The sequence below is a fragment of the Salvelinus sp. IW2-2015 genome, linkage group LG15, assembly GCF_002910315.2.
Source record: "Salvelinus sp. IW2-2015 linkage group LG15, ASM291031v2, whole genome shotgun sequence".
Lineage (NCBI taxonomy): Eukaryota > Metazoa > Chordata > Actinopteri > Salmoniformes > Salmonidae > Salvelinus > Salvelinus sp. IW2-2015.
This window is the reverse complement of record NC_036855.1, coordinates 10,091,172-10,101,270: the sequence shown is the minus strand read 5'-3', so window position 1 is coordinate 10,101,270 and position 10,099 is coordinate 10,091,172. Positions and strand designations below refer to the sequence as shown.

The 10,099-nt window shown below is 40.6% G+C and overlaps 1 pseudogene; it reads left to right on the top strand.

Moving 5' to 3' along the window:
• Nucleotides 1-205: 205 nt before the first annotated feature.
• Nucleotides 206-9,549, top strand: LOC111973966 (DNA polymerase epsilon catalytic subunit A-like; annotated as a pseudogene).
• The last annotated feature ends 550 nt before the right edge of the window (nucleotides 9,550-10,099 follow it).

Below are 10,099 nucleotides of genomic sequence, written 5' to 3'. Positions count from 1 at the left end.
TTGTATGTTGACTTCTCCATTGATGTTATTTTTAAATTTTCGCAGATTTTTCTTACGGATGTACGATCGTCGCGAATTGAATTATAGGGAGTTTCAGGCCTCAGAGTGATAATTGTACACTCGCAAAGCCGACTAAAAACGAGGGATGAGGGGCTTCTGTTGCAAACTTCCCTTGCTTGGCTAATCATTTGGAACACCCGCCAACATGGCGACGGTTTTCCCCCAAGGGCATAAGGTGAGGGTAAGTGGACGAGGGTGTGTCTTTTTAAGTGTTTGGACTGCATCCAATGTGTTGCAAGCAGTCGTTTTCCCACTCTAACGCAAGTAACGTTAGCTAGCTTGTGTTGTAGTAGTGTAACAATGAGTACGGTTACATGTAACAGTTTTACTTTAGTCCGTCCCCTCGCCCCGACCCGGGCGCGAGCCAGGGACCCACGAAGCATTGTTACCCATCGCTCCACAAAAGCCGCGGCCCTTGCAGAGCAAGGGGAACCACTACTTCAAGGTCTCAGAGCAAGTGAAGTCACCGATTGAAAGGCTATTAGCGCGCACCACCGCTAACTAGCTAGCCATTTCACATCCATTACACACACAATAATGCGATTTATTGTGGATAGTCAGATTAATATAATAGTTTGATGAAAACGTTGACATGCTTTGCAATAAGAACGATTCCCCTAATATTCCTGGACACATCTGAAATTGGGCTACCTGATGGCACTGATAAATGCAGAAAATCGGCAATAAAAAATAAACGTTCTACCACAGCGAACATGGTATTTTTGGGAAGCATATTTTATTCTGCATTTGGACATACAGTACCAGTCAGGACACTTACTCATTCAAGGGTTTTTCTTTATTTTTACTATTTTCTACATTGTTGAATAATGGTGAAGACATCAAAACAATGAAATAACACACAGAATCATGTAGTAACCAAAAAAGTGTTAAACAAATCAAAATATATATATTTGAGATTCTTCAAAGTACCCAACCTTTGCCTTGATGACAGCTGTGCACATTCTTGGCATTCTCTCAACCAGCTTCATGAGGTAGTCACCTGGAATGCATTTCAATTAACAGGTGTGCCTTGTGGAATTTCACAATCACATTTGTGGAATTTCTTTCCTTCTTCATGCATTTGAGCCAATCAGTTGTGTTGTGACAAGGTAGGGGTGATGTATAGAAGACAGCCCTATTTGGTAAAAATACCAAGTCCATATTATGGCAAGAACAACTCAAATAAGCATAGAGAAACGACAGTACCTCATTACTTTAAGACATGGTCATTCAATCCAGAAAATTTCAAGAACTTTGAAAGTTTCTTCAAGTGCAGTCGCAAAAACCATCAAGCGCTATGATGAAACTGGCTCTCATGAGGACCGCCACAGGAATGGAAGACCCAGAGTTACCTCTGCTGCAGAGGATAAGTTAATTAGTTACCAGCCTCAGAAATTGCAGCCCAAATAAATGCTTCACAGAGTTCAAGTAACAGACATCTATACATCAATTGTTCAGAGGTGACTGGGTGAATCAGGCTTTCATGGTCGACTTGCTGCAAAAAAAACACTACTAAAGGACACCAATAAGAAAAAGAGACTTACTTGGGTCAAGAAACACGAGCAATAGACATTAAACTGTTAGAAAACTGTCCATTGGTCTGATAAATCCAAATTTGAGATTTTTGGTTCCAACTGCCGTGTCTTTGTGAGACACAGAGTAGGTGAACGGATGATCTCTGCATGTGTGGTTCCCACTGTGAAGCATGGAGGAGGAGGTGTGATGGTGCTTTGCTGGTGACACTGTCAGTGATTTATTTAGAAATCAAGGCACACTTAACCAGCATGGCTACCACAGAATTCTGCAGCAATACACCATCCCATCTGGTTTGCGCTTAGTCCCACAATCATTTGTTTTTCAAGAGGACAGTGACCCAAAACACACCTCCAGACTGTGTAAGGGCTATTTGACCAAGAAGGAGAGTGATAGAGTGCTGCATCAGATGACCTGGCCTCCACAATCACCCGACCTCAACCCAATTGAGATGGTTTGGGATGAGTCGGACCGCCGAGTGTAGGAAAAACAGCCAACAAGTGCTCAGCATATGTGGGAACATGCCTCATGAAGCTGGTTGAGGGAATGCCAAGAGTGTGCAAAGGGTGGCTACTTTGAAGAATCTCAAATATAAAATATTGTTTGATTTGTTTTTTGGTTACTACATGATTCCATATGTGTTATTTCATAGTTTTGATGTCTTCACTGTTATTCTACAATGAGTAGGTGTGTCCCAACTTTTGGCTAGTTCTGTATAAAGTTGGTATGTGAAAACTACTACTACACATACATTCTGTTGTTGCAGACTCACTTCACTCGCACTGAAGAGGGAGGCTCGCTCGGCTGTTGCTAGCACATACGCAGAACAAATACACCAGTGGAATGCCGATTTAAGGTGTTTACATGTCTTAATAATTTGAAAGATTGATCAGAAAACCAGGTGTTTTAATCAGCATATGCTTACTTTGATTTTGACCTTATGAAGATAAACAGAGTAAGGTGTTTACGTTACTATTGCATAATCTGCCTACTGCCATAATCCGTTTTAATACCGAATTATTAGTGTGCATGGAAATTTACTCAATGGCAAGGCGGCTGCAGCAGCTGTTATCAACTTCAAGGTGGATGTAGTTGATAATTTGTTAGCGTCAACTTTTTCAAGATTAATTTTCAAACTTGGTTTACTAATGATCATCATCTGGTGAGTAGCACTGTTTTTTTGTTGCAGTTATATACATAATATGGGCAAAAGTATGTGGACGACTGCTCCTCAAACATCTCATTCCAAAATCATGGGCATTAATATGAAGTTGGTCCCCCCCTTGCTGCTATAATATCACCCACTCTTCTGGGAAGACTTTCCTCTAGATGTTGGAACATTGCTGTGGGGACTTTCTTCCATTCAGCCACAAGAGCATTAGTGAGGTTGGGCGATTAGGCCTGGCTTGCAGTCTGCGTTTCAATTCATCCCAAAGGTGTTCGATGGGGTTGAGATCAGGACTGTGTGCAGGCCAGTCTGTATGGACCTCGCTTTGTGCAGGGGGCATTGTCATGCTGAATCAGGAAAGGGCCTTCCCCAAACTGTTGCCACAAAGTTGGAAGCACAGAGTCATCTAGAATGTCATTATATGCTGTAGCGTTAAGATTTCCCTTCACTGGAACTAAGGGGTGTAGCCTGAACCATGAAAAACAGCCCCAGACCATTACTCCTGCTCCACCAAAGTTTACAGTTGGCACTATGCATTGGGGCAGGTAGCGTTCTCCTGGCATCTGCCAAACCCAGATTCAGCCGTCGGACTCCCAGATGGTGAAGTGAGGTTTTCCTGTGTCTACCCTTCTCAATGGCAAGGCTAGGCTCACTGAGCCTGTACTTTGTCAAGGTTTTTCTAAGGTTTTGATCAGTAACCATGGTCAAATAGTTAGCCACGGTGTACTGTCGATTTAGGGCCAGATAGCACTGCATTTTGCTTTGTGCTTGTGTTTCCCAATAAGCAATGTAGTTTTGTTTTGACTGTGTTGTAATTTGTTTTATTCTGATTGTTTGGATGTTTTGGTCCTGAGTGTGTTAGTAGAACAGGTTTGTGAACTTAGCCCTAGGACCAGCTGGATGAGGGGACTCTTTTCTTTGCTCAGCTCTTGGCATTGCAGTGCTTGGTAATGATATGAGAGTGGGTCACTGTATTTTCGATGTTTCCAAAACTTAATTGCTCTTTTTTGAGTTATTATTAGTGGATATTGGCCTAATTCTGCCCTGCATGCATTGTTTGTAGTTTTCCTCTGGACATGTAGGATAATCTTACAGAACTCTGCATGCTGGGATTCAATGGGGTGTTTGTCCCATTTGGTGAATTCTTGTTTTGTAAGTCGACCTCACACCTCGCCTCTTTTACGCTACTGATATTCTCTGTTCATCATATATGCATAGTCACTTTAACCATATCTACATGTACATACTACCTCAATCAGCCCGGCTAACCTGTGTCTGTATGTAGCCCCGCTACTGTATATAGCCTCGCTACTGTTATTTTTCACTGTCTTTCTACTGTTGTTTTTATTTCTTTACTTACCTATTGATCACCTAATACCTTTTTTGCACTATTGATTAGAGCCTGTAAGTAAGCATTTCACTGTAAGGTCTACAACTGTTGTATTCGGCGCACGTGACAAATAAACTTTGATTTGAAATGCTTTTTGGAAGTTGATAAAGCAAACGTATTATTTTGGTGGACATGTTGATCTATCACGGTGTGTTGGGTGTAAATATGATCAGTCGTGCGATGTTTTGGTATAAATCCAATTTGGCTTTTACTCAAGACATTGTGCTTATTAAGGAAGTTTAGAACTCTTACATTTACAGAAAACCTTCCCCAGGTTACTGTTCACACAAATGCCTCTGTAATTGTTAGGGTCAAATTTGTCTCCGTTCTTAAAGATTTGGGTTATTAGTCCTTGATTCCAGATGTCAGGGAAATAACTTACACTCAGGATCAAATTAAACAGTTTTAATATAGCCAATTGAAATTTTGCACTAGTGAGTTTGAGCATCTCATTTAGGATGGCATCAGGTCCGTATGCTTTTTTTAAATTTGAGGGCCTGAAGTTTCTTACAGTGCTCCTTGTCAGTAATTGAGGAGTCCAATGGATTTTGATTGTCTTTTTATAGCTTTTTCTAATCTATTCAACTCCTCATGAATTTGGCATTTTTGTCACGGCCGTCAACAGAAGTAGACCAAAGCATAGCGTTGTGAGCGTACATATTCCTTTTTATTAGGATGATGACACCGACAAAAACAATAAACAATACAAACACGACCGTGAAGCTTAAGGCTAAAGTCCCACAAACAAAGACAACTTCCCACAAAAAAAGGAGGGAAAAGGGATACCTAAGTATGGTTCCCAATCAGAGACAACGATAGACAGCTGTCCCTGATTGAGAACCATACCCGGCCAAAACATAGAAATACAAAATCATAGAAAAACAAAACATAGAATGCCCACCCCAAATCACACCCTGACCAAACCAAATAGAGACATAAAAAGGCTCTCTAAGGTCAGGGCGTGACAATTTTTCAGCGTTTTTGTTTTAAAATGGGTTGTCCATATGTCACCATTTTGTATCGCTAATTCTTCTTGTTTAGATTATTATTATTTTTTTTTACAAATTTTGCCAGAAGTTGTTTGTGTTTATGGACTCTTCAATTAGTGTCAGCTGCTTGCTGTTGTACTGTGCTCGTTTGGTTCTGAGTGTACGTTTATAGAGTTTTAAAGTCTCACAGTAATGAAAGCGTAATTCACCATTATTTGGGTCTCTGYGCTTTTGGTTGGATAGTGTTCTAAGCTTTTTCCTTATAATTTTACAATCTGCATCAAACCAGTTGTCATCTGTGGTCTTTAAAAAAAAATTAAAAAAAATCAGTTGTGCTTCTTTTGCCGTTTGCCTGAATATGTAGTTGATGTTTTTTACTGCTAGATTGATGCCTTCTTTACTGTGAGTGAATGTGCTATCCAGAAAGTTATCTAAGAGTGTTTGGATATTTTGGTTACAGGTAGCTTTCTGGTATTCTTCTGTGCTGTTTTGGGCCCATCTGTATGAATTTCTGATGTTCTACAGCTTACTGGGCTGTGAATGTGTAGTTGTTTCCATGTCTGGTCTTTTGAGGAGCAATGTAATTTGGCTGTGATCAGACAGAGGTGTTAGTGGCTTGACAGTGAATGAGCTGAGAGAGAAAGGATCAATGTCTGTAATCATATAGTCTACTGTGCTGTGGCCTAGAGGTGAGCAATAGGTGAATCTCCCCAAAGAGTCCCCCCGTAACCTACCATTGACAAAGTACAGACCCAGGCTTCGACAGAGCTGAAACAGTTCCCTTCTGTTTTTGTTGATGGAGCTGTCACTGTTGTTTCTATGGGGGAGATTAAGACAGTTAGAAACAGTATGGCCTGTAATAAAGCTGTCCCCTCTTGTGGTCGTTAGATCAGGTAGTGTTCCTGTGCGCGCAATTGTGTCCCCACAGATGAGCACATTTCCCCGGGCCTGGAAATGGCACATCTCTTCCTCAAGGGCGGGGAAGATCTCTGACTAATATGGGGATTCTCTGAGTAATATGGGCATCTTTTTCTGTCAGTACAAGTAATTTTTTCAGTTTTAACCAAATGTGATATTTACTAATTTTGAGGGGATCAATTAGATTTTGTAGTTTGGATTTGTACCAAATGATCAATCCTCCAGAGTCTCTCCCTCTATTGACAGAGCTGTGTTTCTGTGATGGCACAATGACCTCTCTGTCACTCACTGTCCCACAGGCTACAATGTCAGCCTTACACCATGTCTCCTGCAGAATGATGACGTCAACATCTTTAAGATTTTTGTTGAACTCCAGTGCTAAACTCTTCAGTCCAAAGGTTGATGAGTTTAGGCCCTGAATGTTCCACATGCTAACTGATAGTGATTTCACGTTGCAAAAAGAAAGAATAACAGTCAGAAATACAGTAACTACTAAGTTGTTAAGATTGAGATAAACAGGATAACAGCCAACATTTTTTCTGTTTCATTGAACAAGTAAACTTTTATTACGATGTGTGTGTGTGTGTGTGTGTGTGTGTGTGTGTGTGTGTGTGTGTGTGTGTGTGTGTGTGTGTGTGTGTGTGTGTTTAGTACAGATTTATTGGAGGAGCTGTTTAATCTAACTCAATGCTACAGGGTTCTCCTGTCCACTGACGACGGTGGTGATGTGGGAGTTGGGGAACCACTCAGAGGCCGTCTCTGCTACTCTGTTGACCAGGCTGCCTACTCTCTTCTGTCTCTCTCGCTCTCTGTCTTTGTCGTTCTCTCTACCTCTGTTTCTCTCTTGCTGTCTCTCTGTCTTTATCTCCCTCCGTCTTTGTCGCTCTCGCTGTCTCAGCAAGTGAAATTAGGAGGCAGCAGATTGCACAGAACAAAGTAGCAAGGATTGTTTTAAGGTGGATATATGGTTATTATGTTGTAGTCATGCACAATGCTCTTGGTTGGTCATCAATCAAAAAGATAATTGAAAAAAACATGCTTATTTTATTTCACAGTGTCCACCATTTAAAACAGTCAAACTCCATTCACAACAATATTCAGTTGGTAAGAGACCAGATATTCAGTCAATACTAGGAATGGATTGTCCACCATCTATGTGTTATCCAGACAGAATAGAAAATAGGCAAAATAACATTTAGCTTCAGAGCAATAAAGACATTGAGTAATTTATCTGAGCAAACCAGAAACCTTTCAATATATGCATTCAAACAGTACTTTAGAACCTTTTAAATATAGTACATTGGAAGGTTGTGCAGGACTATGGTAGATGAAGGAACCAATCTATCTTTTTAGACTGTTAGAGTATTTATCTGGTCAATATGTCAGTGTATTATGTCTGTTTGTAACAGTGTTATATCTGAAAATGTGATCGTATTATAAATTGTATTTTAATGTTTAAGGACTCTTGGAAGATTAGTCCAAATGAGGACTAAAAGAGATCCTAATAAAATCAAACTGTCAGTCTCTCTGACAGTTTGATTTTGTCAGTCTCTCTCTCCTCTCTTTCTGTTGTCTCTCTCTGTTGTCTCTGTGTGGTCAGTTCAGTTGGACGACCTACCTACCTCCACCATGGTGTAGGGGAACTGTAACCGCATCCTGCTGTGCACCAAGAAGAGAAGGATAGAGGACGCCATCGATTACGTTGCTACCCGCCCCATGTACTACTATCCCTCTAGAACGTTGCTGTTTTATAACATATCCATATGCTGGCTATGGAAATATCAAAGCCAATTACTGAACATAAGAAAACAATATTTTTGACTAATAAACAAATATTGCTTATAAATCAGTGATGCATGGTGGCCGAGTGATGGCAAGCCCTGTCAAGTTCATGGATGCTTGAATGAATAAATAAGGGTTAGAGCTAAATCACATAGGGTAAAGGGAACAAGCACTGACCAGAAATTAGTAGGCAAGGTTTTGTTTTAATATAAAAAATAAAAAAACTTTATCTGACCAAAACAATCCTCAATCATCTTCCTTGCAGTATTCACTCCTGGAATGGAAGATTTCCCATCTCCTTCTCCCACTGCTGGGAGATCCTTATGTGGATGCATCTTATGGAAGAGTGGAGGGAAAGCTGCCCTCCAGTGTCCTGTATGGAGAGGTGCATTCTAGTTCTACTGGACCTGCTTTTAAACCATGTGTGTATGTGTTTCCCATTTCTCATAACCATTGAAAAAGGCTGGGGTAAAAATGACACACCACCTGCATTGACTTTTAGAACAGGACAGCCTAGAAGAAGGGAAATGGGGGTGGAGAGGAGGAAGAGAGCAGTGAGGACGAGGAGGAAGCTGACGATGAGGAGGAGGATGGCGCTGGAGACATGGATGAGGTGGAGGAGCTGATGGAACATCATGCAGTGTCTGGCCCAGACTGCCTCCTGTCAGAAATACTTCCTCATGACCGTCTGTTATCATATGTGTACAGTGTTTGATCCATAATGAATTTGGAGGAGGTGCGTGGGCACAGCTCCCTGATTTCCTGCACAAATCCATCCATCCTTTTATCATGTCTGTTCTGTTTCCTCTCAGCCTACATCGCTGCCGTTGACCACGGCATGCGAGAGAAGAAAAGACGTAACGCCCCAAGAACCACACCCATTAAGAGGCGGGGGGGCAGGGCAGGCTTCCCAGCAAGCAGCAGGAGACTCCAGCGCTCTTCCCGGTAAGTAATGAGAGAGCGGTACAAAGCCACAAGGTACAGTACCAGTCAAAAGTTTGGACACACCTACTCATTCAACAGTTTTTCTTTATTTTTACTATTTTCTACATTGTAGAATAATAGTGAAGACATTAAAACTATGAAATAACACGTATGGAATCATGTAGTAACCAAAATAGTGTTAAACAAATCTAAATATATTTACAATTTTAGATTCTTCAAAGTAGCCACCCTTTGCCTTGATGACAGCTTTGCACCTCACAAAGACACTGCGGTTGGAACCAGAAATCTCAACTTTGGTCTCATCAGACCAAAGGACATAGATTTCCACTGGTCAAATGTCCATTGCTCATGTTTCTTGGCCCAAGCAAGTCTCTTCTTCCTGGTGTCCTTTAGTAGTCGTTTCTTTGCAGCAATTCGACCATGAAAACCTGATTCACGCAGTCTCCTCCGAACAGTTGATGTTGAGATGTCTGTTACTTGAACTCTGTGAATCCCCTCATTGACAAACTCCATTACTGCAGTAATTAAATAATTAAGTTGACTTGTTTTGAAGAAATGTAAAAGTCTCTCCTTTTGATTACAATAATTCCATGACACTCTCCTTCTCCCAGGAGTATGTGTCCAACATCCTGACCCAGCACTTCTTCAGCATCACCCAGAAGATCCAGAAGAAGGTGACTGGTAGTGGTGGAAAAATAACCTAATTGTCATACTTGAGTAAAAGTAAAGATACCTTTAATTTAAAATCACTCAAGTAAAAGAGAAAGTCACCCAGTAAAATTCTACTTGAGTAAAATACTAAAAGGATTTCCTTTGAAATATACTTAAGTATCAAAAGTAAAAGCATTAATAATTTCAAATTCCTTATATTACGCAAACCAGACAGCACAATTTTCATGTTTTTTTCCCCTTCCATTTACGGATAGCCAGGGGCACACCAACACTCGGACATCTTTTACAAATGAAGCATTTGTGTTTAGTGAGTCCGTCAAATCAGAGGCAGTGGGGATGACCATTGTTGTTCTCTTGGTAAGTGTGTGAATTGGACCATTTTCTGTCCTGCTAAGCATTTAAAATATAACGAGTACTTTTTGGTGTCAGGGAAAATGTATGGAGTAAAAAGTACATTATTTTCTTTAGGAATGCAGTAAAGTCAAATTAAATGTTGTCAAAAATATAATAGTAAAGTAAATTACAGATACCCCAAAAAACTACTTAAGAAGTACTTTAAAGTATTTTTACGTAAGTACTTTACACTACTGGTGACAGGCCAGCCCTCAGAGATGTTCAGAGATGCCTAGCCCTCAGAGATGT